At 38.9% G+C, this 22,427-nt stretch overlaps 1 long non-coding RNA gene across 1 annotated transcript; it reads left to right on the top strand.

Moving 5' to 3' along the window:
* The first annotated feature begins 273 nt into the window (after positions 1-273).
* On the top strand, positions 274-4,912 carry LOC147009380 (uncharacterized). Its single transcript, XR_015052866.1, has 2 exons — positions 274-947; positions 3,565-4,912. It is a non-coding gene; the product is annotated as an uncharacterized LOC147009380 (long non-coding RNA).
* Positions 4,913-22,427: the final 17,515 nt, after the last annotated feature.

Consider the following 22,427-nt stretch of genomic DNA (forward strand, 5'->3'; position numbering starts at 1 on the left):
TTTGGCTTTGAACACTGTACGTTGCATACGTGATAAATGATGGTCTCCTCGGAGGCATCATTTTGATTTTTAAATTCAAATTCAGTTCTGTTTCCACTTTGCATGTCTCATAAGGCTGATCGACGTTATGGGTTCGTTTTAAAGTCAATTTAAATTCTGTTTTCATTTTTTTGTGGTCATTAGGCATGTTCAATACTTGATTGTCGAAAATCTGGAGGAAAATACTGAGATTTATGGGGTTTTTGGGAGTCACGTGACGCGCCGTGGGATTTAACAGGTGCGATGAAAGCACGGAATTGTCCCGTCGAAGGACAGCTTATCGTGAGGGCTTACGAGATGAATTAGCACATTTTACAAGGTTTGGGGACGCCCTCTATAGGGTTCTGCAAAAATTCCGATTAAAAACGAATGTTTTAACATGTAAAATATTTGTATTTGTATTGAGATGCATAATGCTCGTACGCATGCGCGATGACGTAATCACGCATCGGCCCAGCGCGCTTTGTCAAGCTTGAAAGCACAATTAACATCCTGCTGTGAACATGCCTGCTTGTCGAGTGATGTACGAGAATTTCTTGAGGCGGCTGATCTTGGAAATAGTGGACAAACTAGATTTTGGAGAGACATAGCTTTTGTTGTAAAATTGATCAATAAGGAAATTAACTTTTGTGGTCATGGAATAAACCAAAGGATTGCTCGATTTTTATCGTTCGGGAACCAGTGCACGCGTTCTCGGACATAGAGAACGACAATCCTTTAACACAAGGTGGTAATAAATGTTATTTTTGGTTGTTGTTTTTTTCCCGGTGCCGACCAACAACAACAACAAAAAAAACGTCACTTCCGGCCTGGCCTAACATCGAGCTTCTCGGTATCTATACAAAGGCTATTCTGATATTGATGCGAGGTGAATGGCATGCCAACGATGACTTGCCGGCCTGTGTTTGGTGGGTGCTTCGTGTTCTGGTTGGCACCAGAGTAGAAAGATCTATTGTTGATGATAAGTGTTAGGAAATGTTTGATGCGGTCGGTGAGGGCCATGGTGTGGGGCAGGCCTATGATTCTTTCCTTTCTTGGCGGTTTTTCCACCGGATGTGGAGGGAGTTGTCTTTACTTGTAATTTTTCGTGTATTTGGATTGCTGGTTGTGGAGCCGAGTTGGCATCTGGGCTGTGCCAAGAGAACCGTGTAATTCGTGGGGTTGTTCATTCTTGCCCCCAGTGGATTTGCATACCTGACTGAAGGAGGGATGCACAGAAGGGAGTTTTATGGAAGGTGTTTTAAAATCACATGGTTGAATGTGGAATGGTTTTGCTTCGGTCACCATGCTGGTTGACGAACTGGAGGGGTATTGATTGTGGAGCTCCTGGTGTTGGTTGCTGTTGGGAGGTTTTGTGGTCATGTTAATACATTCCGAGCGTGGAGGTGGAGGATTACACTCTGGAGCACCTGATCCTGTTGGACCAGCTGGAGCTCTAGGACATAAATGTGAACTCCACTGAGTGCGTTTGGGTCTTGGTTTAGCTCAGGGTTGAGATGGGGGATGGATTTGTACACAGTTTTGGATGGGGAGAGACGCAGGACCAAGGTGCAATGGATCGAGGGATTCAGGATGGATGGTCAGGGGGATTTAAATGCTTTGTTTGTTTTGAGCAAGGAATTGATTTGTATTTAAAGTGGATTTACGCAAATGCTGAGATGGTCAGAGTAAATTGGATGGAATGTGCAGCGTTTTGCTGTAGCAAGTGCAAAGATTTTTTTTTTAAAGATGGACAACAGAAAGGGTTTGATGGATGGATGGATTGATTTGTATGGGGTATTCAGTTTCTAAATGCTAGTAGCAGTTATCATGTGTAAACAAATGAGGTATAAAATACAAATTGCATACATAATATATATGTGCCTCTGGAGGCACCGCTGTCATATCTGATTTGTCAGATTCATTCATGAATCATTTATTTTAATTTGAAAAGAAAAATGGACTTGTATTTAAAAGATCAGAGATTGAAATGTTGATTGAGTTCTGGAGTGATTATAGAAATTGGTTAACTTATCTTTGAATTATTTGGGAATCTATTTTGTGAATTATGATAACCGAACACACAGGTGTGATCTGCACAATGTTTTGCGGACACCTAGACACAGTACACCAGTGTGTTTTGACCTGTAATGGTAGTGATGGGGATAATCATAGGGTCAATGGGACCAACAAGTGATACTCATGATAATGTTTGTATGTGATATTGATCAGAAAAGTGATTTTCACACACCTTTTACCGGATTGGTTGTCAAATACATAAAAAATGGAGATAGTGTATGGAAACCGTGTTAGTTACTTTCAGACTAAGCTCATAAAAATAGGAAAATTGGGGGAAAATAACTCATTGGGAACGAACCATGATGTTTCTTTTGGTCATAATTGATATAAACTTTTGTTTGAGATTTCAAATTGAGAATCCTTTACCAAAAATACTTTGATAATCTGTTAATTAAGGATAGGAAAAAGTTACTGAGAATTGAATCAAGATAATAATATATTAAGTTAAGGTACTTACATAATATTGAAAAAGGGTCTCTGTTATTAAATTGATCGACAGATTGGTCAACACTACATATTAGAAATCAAGTTATAAGGAAAAAAACATGGTATTTACATAACCATAATGCAGAATGATAAAGAATGGCGAGACCAACAGCAATCATGAAATCAATTAAATGGAATTAGGAATTGTACCATGTATTGTAACTGTATTCCTCTCACTGATTAGGAGCTGGTACTGACCTGACTGTAATTTAAATAAAATGACTCTACAATTTGTGGAAAGACAAATAAAAAGAATGAACGAGAATTATGCGGAGTACAGAAAACATGACCATGAAATAAATGTTAAATCGGTCAAAATAAAATAATTATATTATTGAAAAGAGTGCAATGACGCTACAAGCCAATTTAAATATTACCTATGTTATCTGTCTTCTGATTAATTGGACAAGTGCATGATTTTTATGAAGTTGTACTTCTTATACGTTTACATAAGTAAGTTGAGGTATTTCTAACACTGACTTGACCATCTTTCATCAGCACAGAAGTGCCAAGTTCGCTGGGAAAATAAATAAATAATGGCAGTTGCTCTGGAACTGCTTGTGAATGAAACTGTGGATTGTTTAGCAGATAATGATTGCAAATGTTAAAATGGTAACTGTGAAAAATTGAATCGCGTTGGATCCGGTACTTGAAAGAAGTAGCTAACTTTCATATTTTTGTATAGATAATGGAATATTTTTTGGTGAAAAGAATTATTTATTACAAATTGGAACCCTGATAAAGACTTTGCTTTTACATGGAAATAGCAAATGAGATGAATGTTTTGAGTATACGTACAACTGAGATTTCTGTATATTTTAGCATGTTGTTTTGGAAAGGGAAAAAAATAACAAGGAAAGGGATAAAATATTGATATGACAAATAATGCAAGTTGAATGCATTTTGTAAGAACCTTTGTCAGTCTTGTGGAAATACATAAACCTACGAAGTTTGTTGATTGGTGTTTAATTGATGCTTTAGTTGTTTCGGAGTGTTGAAAGCAGTCCTTGATGCACTGTACGAATTCGTCTCGTGGAGCTTTGGAAGAACTTCAACCAAAAGATTGGACGATGGGGGAACCCAGATTTGGGTGATTGGGCATTCAACATGTGATCATGAAACTACCCCCTTCTTGAGGAGATAAGATGAACATGTGAGAAAACGCACTGAAGAGAAGGTTGGGCAAGTCCATCGTTAACCGCAAATTGCTGCTCTGCAAATACATCGTGCACTTGCTGTGGCTGCCTCAATGCACAACGAAGGCCCTGACGGCCACTCGGCGAGTCCTCTGCAACATGTGTTCAGTGGTGCGGCTGCAGGCTTGTGCAGCCACCATGACTGCATCCAACATGCACAGCTCTTTTGATGAATCAAACCTGATTGCCCAAACTGCTGCTACAAGGGGCCGAACTCGGCTGGGACTCTGGGTCACCTCTCTGATCCTTTTCATCACCTTCAACCCAGCAACGAGCCCAAGTTCTTGCCTGCCACAATCTACCTTCCCCTCAGGTCAACGGGTGTGCCTCGACTGTATTTTCTGAGCGTTCACTGCCATTGTTAATTGGACTGGTGTAATGCATATCTTTCTCCTCGAGGAACAGGGTATGGTGATCATGGGTGATATAATCATTTGGGGTTTTATAAATTTAATTGTTGGCTGTAAAATCGAATGGGTTGTCAGAGATGTTTTTTCTTTGCTCAAGAATCTTTAAATTATGTCGTTTGATGTCCAAATATGGCCAAATGTGGCCAAGGAGGGAAAACTGTTATGACACTGTTATGGATCAGATGATAGCCCCATTGCTCCATATTTGTACATTTGACCTATTCAAACATTCATCAATTGCAATAATCAGGTTGTCATTTCAAACCCTTGTCCTGGCTGCTTCAAATTGTGTTTCCAAGCCTTTGTCTTCGTTTTACAGTTTGCTTTACGATGTATTACCAACAAGCCAGCCTGTGTCCTTGCCAGCCTTGTTTCTGCAGGCTGTTATGAATTCCAGTGGAGTGTCAACAATCTTGGAGAACTACAAAGGATTTGCTCCTGTTTATGAATATGTGCCAGCACTCTCTCGCTGTTTGAAGCATGAGAAAGAAGCTGTTTACTGCTAATTCTCCCCAAGGGCCGCAGGGAGGGGGGAAAAGCCCACTTGCATCTTTGTTTCTTTCTTTGCTTGCTTTTCTCCACCTAGGAATAGGTTTTATATATGAAACTTTTGGAGTGTAACCTTTAGTGTGGTACAGGGTCTGACTGCTGTGGTTGGTCCTTGTGCCACCTCCGCTTGCAAGTGCTGTGCAACTTCAATAAACCGTATATTCGAGAATCTTCTGTTGACTCCCCTCAACTCTTGGCCGGGATTGGTGAGGGTCTTCACAACACTTAACGTATACAAAACTTACCCATAACGTATTCGACGTGTGCCAGCGTTTTAGACAAATTTTTCATACGTCGGCATAAGCTAGCTAAATCATCAAGGTAGCATAAATCAGCAGCTTAAGCCTCGCCCACTTTTACTCAGCCCCGCCTACTCTTACATCATTTCCAGTTAATCTCTGACTCACGAAGAATTCACTAGAAAATTCGAGAATGTTATGTTTTTGAAAAATTTCCCAATGAAGGCGTGCATGGGGTTGCCCAGGGAAACCATACCCACCAGTCTTTCTGTATAAAAGCTTCAAACCCAGACTCCATTTCAAGCATATTTTTATCTTGCCAAAACGAAGTTTTTGCAAGATATGTTAGTCAGCTTGTATGTTTTTTTATTTTTTTTGTTTGTCTAATCACGTATAAAAAATTCTGTAGAGCACAGTTATCATTGGAAATTTTTGTAACTTCGCATATCAGAGGCCTATAGAGGCCCCTTTCAATGCACAAAATTTTGAAGGTCAAGGTCAAAGGTCAAGGTCACTTTGTCGCAAATCAGGGGAGTCGACGAAACCCTTATTTTTTGAGTAATTTTGATGGGATCGTCTTCAAACTTCATGGGAATATAGTTCATGGTCTGGCGCTCAGCTGATTAATTTTTGGTGGCGATTGGCCTTAACATTCATGGTTAGCGCCGAAGGTCAAACATATTTGACCCCAAGGTCAAATTTTCAAGTTTTAGGAACCATATCGTGTAGTACCTCAAATTGAACACCTCGATGAGTGCTTTCTAGATATGTCAAGCTTGAGACATTAAGACGTCATGAGGAAAAGCATATTTTTCATGGTTACTCTGTAGAACGATTCTCATCAGAATCTCTCGTAGGCAGATATTCCTCAAGGAGTCGCTCCTGGTGGATAGCAGCTCTGTTCACCTCAGTGTGACCTTAAAGAAGTCACACGTGGTCACCTTTTGGCAAGATACGGGTCACCCTGCGGGTGACATTGGTTTTTTTACTTTTACTGAGAATGGAGTGCTGTGCTGAGCTTGAGTGGGATGATTTTGGAGCTCTACTACTTGTATGGAACTAAACCTTCAAGTTGATGAACTGGATTCAAACCTCTTATCTCTTGAGGTAAGATTTTATTTTCCTATTTACAGTTTCATTTAAGCATAGAATCTTTTAATAATCAAATCACTTAATTAATACATTACTAGCATAACCCGCGCTCTGCGCGACATGTTGGGGTGGGTGTGTTTGAGAAAGGAATTGATGCAGAGTATCAGTAGTAATTTTACTTTAATGCAGGAAGTGGAATACGATTTCACTGTTTCAGAACCATTTTATTTACTTTTTTTGTACCATGCACCTCATATGGTCTTTGAGATAATGTAAGCCGAATATCACGTTACTCGAGCGCAGAACAAAGTCGAAGATAGCACGACACGAAACCACAAAGTCGGAAATAATATATAAGATTATTTTCTCTCACAGGAAATTGTATCTGAAATACAAAATGAAAATACTGCTTTTGCCACAACTTGGAGCGAAACTGTTGGCTTGGTTGAAGACCTTGTGAGCGACCAAGACCCACAGAACGAGCTCAACCTTGAGTGGGATGATTTTGGAGTTCCTTGGAGTTCTACTACTTGTATGGAACTAAACCTTCAAGTTGATGAATGGGATTCAAACCTCTTATCTATTGAGGTAAGATTTTATTTTCCTATTTACAGAGTTTGATTTTAGCATCGAATCTTTTAATAATTAAATCACTTAATTAATACATTATTATTTTCTCACACAGGAAATTGTATCTGAAATACAAAATGAAAATACGGCTTTTGCCACAACTTAGGACAGAACTGTTGGCTTGGTTGAAGACCTTGTGAGCAACCAAGACCCACAGAATGAGCTCAACCTTGATGGTCCAACCAAAGAGTTATACCTTGGAGACCAGCAAAATCCTGAAAAAGAGTTTTGCAACAATAGAACTCATTGCGAGTTATCAAGACAATACCCACTGAACAAGTTATACCTTGATGAGCCAGAATACAAGTTTTACCTTGGAGACTCACAAATTTTGAAAAAAATGAGAAAATGAGTTCTGCCTTGATGGTTTAAATAACTACCTTGAAGACTCAGGAAAAGGGTTCTGCCAAGATGGTTCTAAATATGGGGCCTACCTTGGAGACTCACAGATTTTGAAAAAAAAAATCAGGAAATGAGTTATCCCTTAGAGACTTTGTAAGTTGGTTTTATTTTGGAGACTTGAAATGTGGGTTCTGGCTTGATAACTCACAATGTGATGCATATCTTGGAAACTCAACAGGAATGTGGTTATACCTTGGAGACTTGGAAAGTTGAGTTTATTTTGGAGACTTGAAATGTGGTTTCTACCAAGAAGACTCTTTGGGATCTAAACCTATCGATGTAGTTTTTTGTTGGATGGTGCTGGATAAGAGCAATATCAAGAACGTGCAGGAAAGTTCTCCCCCCCCCCCTTTCTACTTCATCAATCCTGAAAGCCTTAAAAGACAGAATTGGAAGAAGAGAAATATATATATATATATATATATATATATATATATATTGTTGAAATACGTATTTAAAAAAAGACATTGTGTTGGGCGAGGGTTGGGTTGGGGTTGAGATTTTGAATGTGAGGGTTGGGGTGAGGGTTGAGATTTTGAATGTGGGCGGGGGGGGGGGGTTATTTTGAATTTGGGGGGGGGTACACACACACACACACACACACACACACGTTAAGCCTTGACTATTCAGTTGAGAATTCTGTGTTTGGGGTTCACAGATCTAAGAACGTCCCCCATTGCACACACACTAACAATAAAAAGTTAAACCTTGGCTATTCAATTGAGGATTCTGTGTTTGGGGTTCACAGATCGAAGAACGTCCCCTTTGACACACATTATATATTTTATCATTTAACCCTTGGCAGATGCCACCGATTATACACCTCGGAATTGGCCCTCGAGTGTCCATAACGGTGTACAGTCGAGGGGAGTGAAGCCCCAACCTATTGCTCCCATGGGTATTATCCGCTTAGTTTTGTCTTTTGTAATTCCTGTGAATAAAATGAACCGAAAATCTCTTCCCCTTCTAAATCATATATCTTATAAGTCCAAGGAACCGTATCTATTACATCAACAATTTTAAAAAGTTCATTCGTGCATCGTTTAGTATAACCTTTTTCAAAATGAGATTTCCATCTATATATTCTTAGGATATCACCAACTTTGAACTTAGGTTTTCTAACATTAATCTCTTTTTCATATTCTAATTTTGTAAATGTTTCTGATGGTTTCATATTCGTTGACGTGTGAAACGTGTCATCATACCTATCAACAATATCCTGAATAAAAGATGCCCATTGTTGTGAACCGAGTTGTGTGAATATTTTATATCGTCTCTCTTTTAAGGTGCGATTAAAGCGTTCAATAACAACGGCTTTTCCTTCATTAAAGGCACTGTATAATGTAATGCTGTTATTTTTTTAGAAAATTCATAAATGTCTTGTTATAAAACTCTCCACCCTCATCAGTCCACATTTTTTTAGGTTTTCTCTTACTTTTATTAAATATCTATTGAAAGGCTAACATAAGAGTATTATCTGTTTTGTTTTTTAAAGGGACAACCCACACGTATCTACTCCTCAAATCAATAACGGTTAAAGCATACTTGTACCCCTTATCATTATTGAGTTCATTCAAATCAGCAGACCAGATATAATCAACTTACTTGGAATAAACCTTCCTTCTACGAAACTTTGTGAATATTGATTTATGTAATTCATCAGCTAATTGCTCTTCAGTCTTAATGACATCATTAGAGCCTATACGTTTTTTGAATTTCCAAGCCCAAGTTTCAATTTAGTACGAATCATCTTCTTCACGATGAACCGATCAACTTCTTCTCTCAAGGTTGGATTTTGTATCAGAGACAAATTGCACAACATTTCTCTATCGGCTTCATGCTTTTCTTCCAAAGTTGTGGTATTCCCATAATCAATATCGTGTCTCATGCACACTTCATCAACCCTATTGATGGGCTTACTCCATGATTTAGGATTGTCTGCCTCATCTAATCTTTTATCCAAGTTTGTGCCTGGACCACAGAAAGAATACCCTGGTAGATGTAATTCCCCTGGTATTCCAGTAGTTGTAAATTTACTTCCTGATAAAAACTTTTGTATATCTCCTGCATGTGTGTGTTTGGAAATAAGTTGGCTCTTTTTCGAACCACACATGTACCTTTTTGTATAACCCTATTATTTTAACTTTTAAAATATGAAATATTTGTAGTATTAGTTTTCTTTTTACATTTCAGACAATAACTCATTTATTTATGAGAAAAATTCCCACAGAGTGCCAAAACTGTTTTACTTTCCAACATGCACATTTGAATCTTAATTTTTAAAACATAAAGAATCCTCAGAAATGTCTTCACTCTCTCCTCCATTTATTTTCATCCTCCCACCCTTTTCCCCGAACAGAACCTTTTTATCCTCGGGTCCTCGTCACTTCCAATCGAGCAGTTTTATTGGCCCTCCGCCGTCGCCTTCCGCCAATCGTGATCACGGGGCGGAGCCATCCGCAGCACTGTCCTGTGACGTCACGGCAAGCCTCCAGGGAATACTAAAAGGGTTTACGCAGACACACTTACCCTGTCCCGTCTCCCCATCTAATTACGTGACAATTATCATTTCCCCCTTAAAGAAATGGACATTTACTAGACAACTTATCACCACTGAATTGGTACTTATTACATCGAGATCCTGGTAAACAAGAACAGCATGGCATACCTAATTAAACATCCTAATTACCCTTTGAATGCATACCCCCCCTCAGACGTAACACTGCCCCCTCCTCTGGTACCGCAGCTCCTGCAAGGTATATCACAGGCGCTACCGTACCAGCCTTAACACTTACTGACTCACACCTATTTAACCTAACAAAATAAAGTAGGAGGGGCAATGGGCAGCGAGCTGCAGCTAACTTACCTATCCTGCTTAATGTACTACCCCCTTATGGCCTTATCCTCGCCTAAACAATCATTAATTTTTTTTATCACACGAGAGCACTTAGCGAAGTTGCACTCCATCCTCTGGATCATCGCTCTTGTCCAACACTCTTCCAGTGATCTGGGGAGGGGAAACAAAAGGTTCCACAAAAACACAACACTTATACTTTACATTCCTACTCTAAGCCTTAACGACACTATTCATGGGATATTTACACTTGACCGTGTACCCCAGTGGATGCTAATAGACCTAGCGTTACCTGGGAAGCCAATTTTCAAATTTACTTCAGCCCAAAATTATGCGGACATCATGCCCTTGCTGCACATGTCAAGTTGTGCGGGATCGAGTGGGACTCACACATCTTCACAACACTCACACCATGGTCATCATCACATTTCTAGGTCATGGTTCCCATTTTAATGATGCAGGCTGAATCCCGTCATGGCCGTGGGGTGGGTTACCACAAGATGATGGGGGCATCTCAGGTGCTACCATGCCCACAGGTAAGCTTTAGTCCAACCCAGACGTTTCTCCGCCCCGCTCCCTTTGATTCCCACCCCCCTGGTAGCCATCAGCTCTAACCCCGTACAACACACTGGAAGGGGTCTCACTAGCTCCTCTGGCCTTCCTGGGTCGCCAAGGTCCTACCCGCCTTGGTCGCCCAACCAGACCCTCTCCCAGTTGCCTCCAGACACTGTCACCATTAGCCACCAGGGGTGAATCTCTTTGAAGGGATCGCAATTCCCGCTCACCGTGAGCTTCAGCAATCCCTGTGGACGAGCACATCATCCCCACCCACAAAACCCAAATGACTCCCCCCACCCCATCGGCCTTACATGTGACACCTGCATTTCTAACACTTCACCGACCATGACCTTCCCTGTTACCACACCATGTCCAATAAAAAAATCAACGTGTGCACCATACATTTCACTTCTTAACTTGAAACAACTCGCACAGCACTTCTCCTCACCTGATGCACGCACCAGCCATTGGACAGTCACTTGTGCCCGCTTTGTTACCAATTACCCACTGTCCCTATTGTCACTCTAAAACCCAGCAGAACTTACAAACCCATGCCAATTTTCCCACAATTCATTTTTTTTCCACCAAAGGAGGCACTTCGCCACAATCTCACCAGCCGAGCATGGCCCTATATGCTCAGCCCGATCTAGTCTCCCCGACCCCCGACAGTGATCTCCGGACCCGACCAATGAAAGGGCATCTCGGATAGACCTGGCGGTTCAGCAGGAGGATTCATCCTCTCCGGGCTTGAAAGTCTATTGGAGGGTCTCTCCATCGCCGGGTACCGGCAATATCGTTGCATGTGTCCTCTTCGCCTACACCGGAAACAACTCCCCATAAAAGGCCCCCGTGGGTATCGGTGTAATGTCTCTTCCGGTTCCAGACCCCCTCGGCCATAATCGAATTGCTGTATTGGCTGGGCTGGACCCCGCCGCTTTGGCGCACCAACTACCGAATTACCCCTTATCAAACTTGACAGTTTCTGGCAAATTTCCTGAAACATTTGGGTAATGCCAATTTCTCCCAGCCCCCCTCCTTGATCCTGAATCTCCGCCTGTCGGACCGTCACCGATGGCCTCTCTGGCACCCGACCCGGCCAACTCCAGGAGGCCAGCCTGGCCGCGCACTCGGCCGCTCGGTACACGGTGGGTGGATCCTGTAGCTCCACTAGCGCTCAGACCTCAGGGTCTGGGAGAGCAGCTAAAAATTTCTCTAGTGCCAGTCTGTCCCATGCCTCCACTGCAAGGTCGCGATACGCGATCCTGACTGATTGGTAAATGTCCTGTGCCAGCTCCTGCACTGTCTCACCCGGCTTTAATCTGAGCTGCAGGAGCTGGGCCCGCACCAGATCACAGTTCGCTGCAAACCCAAACCGACGGCTCAACGCCTCGCAAATGTGGGAGCTGGTCAACATCCCCTCCGCGATCACGTTTAACACATCTGCGGCTGGTCCCCGCAACGTTGCCACCAAATTCCCTGTACGTTCCCGCTCATTCCACCCGTTTAGTCGGGAAATACACTCAAATTGCGTCAGAAAAGCTTCAAGGCTCCCTGATCCGTCAAAATTTACCAGGGGGATCACTTTCCCGGTGGCCCGCTTCCCAGTTTCTCCCTTGTCCGAATCCAGCCCAGGGATCAAACACCCTTGTGGCTGCGTATCCAATTTTGGAGCCCACTGTGGCCAAAGATGTTTTGTGGTGAGGGTCTCATGGGTCAATTTTGACTCCTGTTCCAAACGTTGAATGGACCGATTCACCTCTTCCCGCAGGATCTTCTGGGCCCGCACAACCTCCTCCAAGGCTCCGTCGCGAGTTTGTAGCTGCTCCTCAACCAACCCGGACACTCTACTTACAAAAGACGGCTCTACCAAGCCTTTATCCAAGACTTCATCTTGGCTCATAATTTTATCTTGTTCGTCCAAACGAGCCTCCAATCCTTTTACCTCCTCCGCCAAATTCATCCCTTGCTTCCTCAGCTCTCCCCACTCTTCTACTTGCAGCTGCATACGAGCATCCACACAGGCACGATGACGTTCCAGGCTTTCATCCACCTTATCAACCCGAATGTTCGTTGCATCAATTTTATCTACCAATTTTTTTCGTATATTTTTCCCCTCCAATGTAATTTCTACCTTTGTTTCCTCCAATCTATCCTCGAATTTACTTTGTATTTCCCCCAATTTAACATCCACACACTCCTGCATCTCGGTTTTCATTTTCTCCATCTTTTCCCCCAATTCATCCCTCATTAAATCAATCCGTGCACCCAACTGTTCCCCCATTACCCCCAATTGATTTGTCATTTCTGCCCTCTGTGTCACGAATCGATTTGCCATTTCTGCCGTCATTTCTGCCCTCTGTGCCGTCATGTCTGCCCTCTGTGTCACGAATTGATTTTCCATTTGTGTCGTCATTTCTGCCATTTGTGCCCCCTGTGCCGTCATTTTTGCTCCCTGTGCTGTAATTGCACTCATTAAACGTTCCAACATTGTCCAGATCGTCATCGCGCCGGTTTCCGGCGCTGCCGGCTCCGTTACGGGCGATGAAGCACGGTCCACGCTCGGAATGGGGGAGGTTCCAATCCTACCCCCGTCTCTCCCTTCTTCCCCCGACTCGCTGCCAGACACGTGGCCTTCCTCCTCAAACATATGCACATCTGCCATGGTGCAGAAGTCCCGTTTGCCGCCAATTAAATTTAATTTGAAAACTCCCGCCAAAATTTTCCCGCGCTCACGCGCTTTTCTGCAGTAATTTTATATTCCAATTCGTGGCGAGATTTCCGTCCTGGTATATTCTCCCGATACCAAATATAATTTAGAGGGGTTCGAACATCCAACACCCTGACACCAACGTGACGTCCACGGGACTTGAACAGTCCCGCTAACGTAGAATGAGCCGAAACGATGGAGGCAGTTTATCCTTTACAACCCAAAGATGGCGGTTCTAATCGCTCTACCGCAAACGGGACGAGGAAGGTGGCACGAGTCGCTTTTCACTGAGTTAATGATGTTTATTTCTCTAACCAGAAATAATAAGACTCGGCAAGAGGAGGGATCCGGGGCGATTCGACGGGATGGTGGTGTGGGTTCGGGCGTGGAGAAAAACACAAACAATTCCAATGGATATACAAATTTCAAACCCACTAAGGCGCCAGGTACACACACACACACACACACACACACACACACACACACACACACACACACACACACACACACACACACACACACACACACACACACACACACACACACCGTAGCTGGTCCTGGTGGTCAGGCTGGCCCGTGGTGTAGACGCAACAGTCCCTGGATTGGCGTCGGACGAGCTGGCGTTGCGCTCGTCAGGGGCAGGAGACACCGTGGTGCTGTCGACCTCCTGGTGTCGGCCTAAGTCCGCTCACAGCCACCAAGGAGCCAGTTCTGGCGCCTAGTTGCGAGCAGGAGAGGGAGGCAGGTCCGCCCGCCGTTCGACCCCGTACTCCGAGCCAGCCGAACCCCAGAGCCAACCGAGGTGAGGAACGAGGCACAACAAGGCCACGAGACACGATGAATCCCGGATCGAATCAGCGCAACAAAACAGCACGCTCCCAGCACAACAGCCTCCACCCAAAACGGTTTTTATTTACCGATCTTCTTCCTCCCACCCTTTTCCCCGAACAGAACCTTTTTATCCTCGGGTCCTCGTCACTTCCAATCGAGCCGTTTTATTGGCCCTCCACCGTCGCCTTCTGCCAATCGCTATCACGGGGCGGAGCCATCCGCAGCACTGTCCTGTGACGTCACGGCAAGCCTCCAGGGAATACTAAAAGGGTTTACGCAGACACACTTACCCTATCCCGTCTCCCCATCTAATTACGTGACAATTATCATTTCCCCCTTAAAGAAATGGACATTTACAAGACAACTTATCACCACTGAATTGCTACTTATTACATCAAGATCCTGGTAAACTCGAACAGCATGGCATACCTAATTACCCTTTGAATGCAGACCCCCCCCTCAAACGTAACAATATTCACTTATTCTCTCTCTTTCCTCCCTCTCCTCCCTCTTCTCCTCCGTCTTCTCTCTCTTCTCACTCTCCTCCTTCTCTCTTCAACTCCTTCGTCGTCCCTTACTATCGTTGAACCACTTACACCCCATAAAATATTATACATATATTCATCGGGACTTCTTGTTATTCCTGTATCCAAAATAATTTTTTTTACAACAGGAAACTGATAAAAAAAAATGTGAATTTCTAAAAGAGCCTTACATTTTATTAACTTCATAATTTTTTCATTATTTAACATTTTAATTGAATCCAAAGTTGTTGGTTTATCAACAACAGTATAAAGACAATCTTTTATTGAAAATACCTCATTCTTGTGTTGCAGAACATATTTTTTAAAATACCGAATACCCTTTTCTTGAAGGTATGCTTCGACACAGAAATGATAATTTTCTTGAAGCCTTCTTGCCGTCATTTATGTATTAGAAATATATGTTAGCATAATATTACGACACGAAACACCTCCCCATCTTCCCGTAGTTAAATCATTTTGCATTTCCCCACTTATTATATATAATCCTGTTTTTTGTGTTTTCATAGTATAAACGAGGGCAAACCATTCTTATATTTACCATTATTAAATTATTTTATTTGTTGTTTACTAATCACGGCCCCACAAAACTCATTCTCTATACCAAGTGGATAATATTCTTCCTTACGAGACTGATTTAATTGTTCCAGGTCTTCGAGGTTAATTTTAAATGACCAATTATACCCTAAATCATTCATATCATACCACCATTGTTCTACCCTCGTACAAATGATACGCCCTTCTTTATAAAAAGTTATTTTAATTCGAACTCTGAATTCTGTATGACCAGGAGATAAAATCAACACTTCTGTATCTTTGGAATACACGGCCGTTTTATTTAAGGATATATATATGTATATATATATATATATATATATATATATATATATATATATATATATATATATATATATATATATATATATATATATATATATATTGTGATAACTCGCTTAATCTCACCAAGTCATTCACGTCAATCGGACTTGGATAATTTTTTATTTTATAAGCATTTTTCATATTACCATTTTTGGTTATACTATATTTCTGTCGTTCAGCCTGTGCCTTTGTGTAATAATTTGAAAAATCAATATCCAATTCTTGGGATACACCAAAGATCGAACCATCTTTACCAAAAGAAGTCATTTATATTAGATTAAAAATAATGTCATAAATTGTTTTTATTTTTTGTTGAGTTGAAAGAACACATCGACATAATTGCCCACAACACTTGGAATTTAATTCTTGGACTTGAAATGTTTGATAAACACCATTCTGTAAGAATTTTATGACTTCAACGGGTAGTGGAAGACCAAAACTATAAAAATAATATTTGTCTTGACTATTAAAAATACAAACCCAATGAGAACCGTTCCCATTATTATCTTCGAAGTTCATAATAATAATCTTTGTATGTTTCGGCACATTTGTTAATTCATCTCTCATACAAATAACCACATTATGAATTTTTAATTTCTTACAATATTTGACAAGTTGTAAATTTGATGTTGTATTCTTTCCAAATTCTTTAAACCACTCATCAATGCTCATTTATTTATTAGAAAGATATAATCCATTACCCCTTTTGGTTAATTTTACACCTGCTTGTGTGATAGAAGAAAGCATATCTCCAACTAACAATCTCTCTTTATCAGGCAGACTTTCAAGTTTTTCAGCAAAATCTACAATAACACCACTTCCACTAATTGTTTCTCCAACTCTTTGTTCTGTCTTTCCAATTCTTTTTGAGCCCGGAGTTGAGTCTTCCTTTCGTTGGCAGTTTTCACCGCTGTTGAAATCCCACCCGTCAATGCTCCAACCGCACTTAAACCAGCAAATAAAGGAATTAGAAATGGGAGAAATCCTCCATTCGTCTCTCTTATTGAATATTTTTTTCAACATTGGTTTTTTCATTTTAATTTTAAGTGAGCCAGTATCGTTCAAGATTTTAACCTGTTCTCTTGTGAGCAAAACATCAATTCTTACTGCTCCTTTTCTCTGAATTGTATTAACGTAAATCACACAAGGCTTTTGATTTTGAACACAAGATGATAGTTTATGAAGATTGATTTGATAAACATATACCCCAGTTGGTACTTAAACACTAATTTATTTAACAAAAAATTATGTGAGACTCATCATAACACCATTATCTGTATTAATTTGTAATTCTGTTTCTTCCAAGAGCAAACAATATGTATCAACTTCTTAACTCTCTCCTCTTTCAATGTATAGGGAAGTATCCACTCGATTCGACTTTATAGTTTCCTTTTGAGCACTCAGGTCAAACGCAGAGATTGTATACAAACTTTTAAATGCTGTCATATCCAAAATAGGTTCTTTATTTCCATTACTTTTACACACCTTTTGGTAAGACTTGTATGCTTCAGCAAAATCATTTTTTTCCCAATTAATTTCCAATCTATCTCTTGGATAAAATGTTCCATCGAGAGAAACACGAAGTTGTTTCACCTTAGCATTATCACTCAATGCATTATTCTTATCTGTCGCAGTTTCACCATCTGTTTTTTTTAAATGATCCACAAATATCGTGGCTTTCCTTCCACAACACCCAAATTTCAAATGCAAGTGGTTTGGTTTAGTTTAATGTGGTGACATCTTCTTTTCAGGTATGATACACTGAGTGGTTTCTTTGAGTTAAGTCTTCTGTTCAACATCTCTTCTGTTTTAAGATTAGGAGTATATTCACTAATACACCAACTCAAATCATCAATTACAAATTTATTCTGATCAGCAAAAGCATTACCAACACCAAAAAGTAATCTATTTTCATTATCATTCATTTGTAGTTGAAATCTAATTTTAAGACCATACAAAATTTAATCATGATCACAAAATCCAAATATACCTTTAAAAGGAACTGCCACAGTAAAACATTAACCTGCTTTTGTATCAACATTATACATTCCTTTCCTTTGACTATATCCAGGGTCTGTGTTTGTTCCCGTTGACATATCAGGAATAAAACCTTCGACAGCCCCCTTTCCCATTCTATCACCGAATGAATACAGTGTAAATTTCATCATTTCAGATACAGCAGAGCCATAATCAACAGCTTCAACTTCTTGTGTTCCAATGTACAAACGAACACTATCAAACATTTTCCAGAAGAAATCATTGACGAGTGCAGCGTTTGTGTTATTCCCAGTCTTGGTGAATGTAAATTTACACAACAAGAAACTTTCGGATAAATTCAAATAAGTTTGTTGATTATTTATTTCAAAACTTTTCGTACCATTTGCATTCCAGTTATTGCATTTACCTTGAAGTAATCTTCTTTTTTATGGAGTTTGAGATGACAATGGTATCATCCAAATCATAGATACTATCAATTGCTTCCATACTTGTATTTATTTAGGAAAAAAAGATGTTAAAACTTTTGAAACCCTGACCCAAGTATTTGAATTATTTTATGTCGTTTTTGGGGGAACAACTGAGTTTTGCCTTTCTTAATTTATTTAATTGCTTGTAATTTATGAGATTCCTTTTGGGCATCTTTATGCTCTTTACAGCACCCGCGACATTTCCCACAGCAGAAGCAGTTGAACCAATTTGGTCTTTATGTTTAAGAATAGTTGAACCGATACCCATTAGAGTATCAATTATCACAACTCCTCTAAATTGATATCCTGCACCCCTTTGTCTCTGAGGTTTATAGTATCCTCGACCAAGATACATACCTTCACCCTTGTAGTATGGGGAAAGGAACATCCCATCCCCTGTAATTATTTTATATTTTCCCAACTCGTGTTTCCTCACAATAACCATCGCATTTATTTATTGGAAAACTTCACGCAGTTGAATTCTGATGGATATAACTTCTTCATTAAAAGAAATCATGCGATTATCTTGGTTGGTTATCTTAAAATTTACTCTGCATATGGTTTTTCCTGCCACAGGGAGATAAACCAGATTTTTGGGTTCCATATTGAATTTATAACTAATTGGGTTTGAGTATGCGCTGAATGAAAATATTGTATTTGTTCTTATTCCATTATTATAAGCACCATCAATCAAATCACAGTGAATTAATACCAAATTTATTCCTGAGGGTAATTGAATGACATTATCAGTGGAAAATGTCCCATTAGTTTCAATCTTTTTTGAGGAGAAACCCACTTACTCTCAAAATGAATTATCAATTGTGAAATCAACCTTGTAGTTATTTTTAAGTTTAATCGTTGATTTTGAAGTATGTTTTTGAATATCTAAACAATATTTTTTTGGTTCATCACCCTGTTCTTTCATAAGACGAGCAATTTCGGAAGATATTTGAGAAATCTCATGTGCTGCGGGTGAGACTGATATCGTTTTGTAGCCACTTCCCGGATTATAACTAAACTTGTCATTTTTCTCAGTTATATTAAATAAGGTATTATAAGTTTCCATGGACAATAAAGATGCCTCATATTCTTTTGTTGGGTCATTTTGTAGTGGGTATGGCAATGAAGATGTTTGGTCGCTTGTTGTGAAATTAAAACTCAGGATTGTGCTTCTCATCTTATTTAATATGGGATAAAATGTCTTTATATTGAGATTTATTAATTATTTTCATGTTCATCAACTGGTCTAAAATGGCTGTTACTTCATTAAAACAATTGTTATTTCCAGCCTTCTTACTACCGAACAATAATACCAGTCTATTAACTCATTGCGATGGGTCATTTGGAAGAAAACTAACACCTGAACCAAGCCTACTTAAAGCCTGAATAATGTGTTTCTCCTTCTCGTTCTTGCTATGTTTACCAGAAAGACTAACCCTATAATCAACAGAGTTCAGCAAATCAATATATACTCCATCATCATTATTTTCCTTATCCAATGGTTTATCAAAATACTTTGATTCATTCATCACAGTTGAAGCTTGTCTTCCATCTTTTGTGAGAAGAAAAATTGATCTGGGGGTTCGTTTAACAAGGGGTTGAGCAGACCCCAATAACCTTAATTCATCATTAAATATCAATACCTTTTCTTGAACAAGATGAAATATTGCTGGTTGTTCTGTTGGGATGAGTCCTGCTTTGCTTTTTGATTCCGCCGAATATTCATTGTTTTGAAGAGCATTCACAATATAATCAGGGGGGCGATTCCTCTCTTCCAGTTATTGAAATAATCCTTCATCATCATATTCTAATTCTCCTCTATGCTCTAATTCTTCCTCCGTCATTTGATCAAAATCTTTTAACATTTGAAGTTTTTTAGGAGTATATTCCACTGTGGGAACTGTGGAAACATCTATAATTTTTTCTTGGGAAGTTTTTAAAAGTGGTTTAAAAAATTTCTCTTGTTTTCTTTCAAATGCTTCTTCACCTGTTAGTTTCTGTCTGCGTTTCTTCTTTTTGTCTTCCTGTTGTTTTACAACTTTTGAAACCAACTCTTGATAAACCTGAAATCTTCTTGCTCTTTCTTTCGCATCCATTTATTTCTTGGAAAATATCATTTAATTAATTGTAAAGATCAACAGGGAAATTTTCCTTTTCTTCATCATCCAAGTAGATGTGTTCAAATAAATCCTTTTCTTTAAATATTTCATCAAATTCTTTCTTAACATTAATACGAGTTGTAATTTCTTCTTCACAAATACTTGCATCTCTGCTTTTCATACGTTTTCGTTGAGTTTCTCCATCAACATCAAAACCAAATGATAAAATCTTCACCCCGCTCAGATGTTTAATAATTTGTCTCGTTCCTTCTGGATTAGTTTCTAATATCCCAAGACCACCAGATTTTAGTTTCTTTAACTCACTCTTACAATGTAAATATTTTGTTGTACCAAGAGAAACTTCCTCAAATATTTGACCTTCATTTCTCAATCGCATATGTTCCTCCACTGAAATATAGTAATAATCTTCACCTTTTACTTCTCCAGGTCTTATTGCTCCAGGTGATGTTGACACACTGCGTATCACGGGGTGTTTTTTAAAGTAAATTTACAATATTCTCGTTTGTACTATACAAGAACCTTGATTTATGAAAGTTTTTTCCAGAAGCAGATTTACCCACAAGATTTATAATAATAGTCATCATTTTTTATGTAATTGTTTATAAAACAAAAAATACATCCCTTAATATCTCATCTTGTTTCACAACAATATATTTATATTTTTCAGTCGTGTGCTTCATGTAATCCTCAAATTCTTTTTTACTGCAGACTGTATAACAATTGTCTCTCCAAAAATTGTTTATATCTATTGAATTTAACTTGAATAAAATAAAAGTATTAGCATTGTTTCTTATTGAACGACGAGGAAGTTGAAAGCACAATTGACTAAGAAAAATACAATTACAAGAAGAATGTCTCCCTCTTGTGTAGTAGCTGTCCATTACCGTTTGGTTTCTCTCATTAACACAATCATCAAAGATAACGAGGTTCTTTTTTGATTTATCCAAATCTTGGGGGAAGGTATATCATCCGTATTATCACTAAGAATACAAGTTATCGGTTTTGATTTCTTTTTACATCTGTGCATCACAAAATAGTTGTATTATATCTTCAATGTTATAATCATTTAGGTTTTTTTTTAAGTTTAAATAAACCGATTACATCTTTTTGAAGACCAGCATTAAAACTTTGTGAGAGTAGTTGATACTATGGTTGAAAACTCGACTTTGTGGAAATTATTAAATTATCATAATCTAAAAAGTTGGGAGTCAGGAGCATCTTCACAAGTAAGTAGGTATTTCCACATCCGCTTGAACCAACTCTGAGACATCTTCATGAATTTGGAAGATTTTTATGATTGTTAAATTTTATGTTATTTTCCCAAATGGGTAAAAAATCATTCATTTATATATTTGGAAAACAGGTTATTTAATTTATTATTGGCTTTTTTAGAAACTATATTTTATCCTAAGTTCGGTTTTAATTTCAAGATAATCCATTATTTTATTTATACAATATCGTGTGTTCATATTTCCCTGAAAATGACAATCGTGAATAATATATAACAACAATCCTTTGAAAATTTCTCTAATACGTTCAGTTTCTTCCCTTGTAAGGAAAGGTGTGTGATCACCCTCATACTTTACATTCATTTCTCTCATCAATCTTGTAAAGTAATTCATTTTTGGTGTAAATCTAAAAGAAAAATCTAAAAGAATTATTTTCCTTCTTATATTTTTTATTATCATTAATTAGAAGATAATCACAGAATATCCATTGTTTATAGGCTTTTGACTCTGTTTAATCCCTGTCTTTCACATGCAGGACAATTCTCAAATTTGTCATTTGGAGAATCAGAGAATTCAAGAGGCTCAAAATCTAACATATTTATCAAGGAAAACTTTACTTAAACTGAAATTCATCTTCGGAATCATCTATAAAACTACTTTCATACGTTTGAACACAAACTCTCGGTATCAAAATCTTCAGTTGAATATTGACTCATATTGAATTAGTAGAAATAACATTACCATCTCTATCTATATACTTTTTTCCATGAACAGATTCAACTACTATATTTTTAATATTAAAGGTAATTTTAAAATGATCCTGAACTACTATTGAACGAAATGTCATTTCACCCGACATATTAACATCCTTTATTTCATCAGGATTTCCATCTTTAGGGTTGTTGAAAAAAAATACAAATTTCTCCTTGCATATTACAGATGGTCTTATCTTTTCTTTCGAACGCTTCATCCATAAGGTTTTTCTTTGAAACTTTGTTTCATTGCTTTTTCTAGTTTTGAAAATATTGTCAGAAGGAGAGGAGAAACTTTTGTTAGAGATACTAATTGATGTTCTTCCAGGTATAGTAAAAGCCGTTCCATTGAAGGAAATTGAAGAACTCATATTATTCACCATAATTGT

The sequence above is a fragment of the Eptatretus burgeri genome, chromosome 17, assembly GCF_056783735.1.
Source record: "Eptatretus burgeri isolate ZD-2024b chromosome 17, Ebu_testis_v1, whole genome shotgun sequence".
NCBI lineage: Eukaryota > Metazoa > Chordata > Myxini > Myxiniformes > Myxinidae > Eptatretus > Eptatretus burgeri.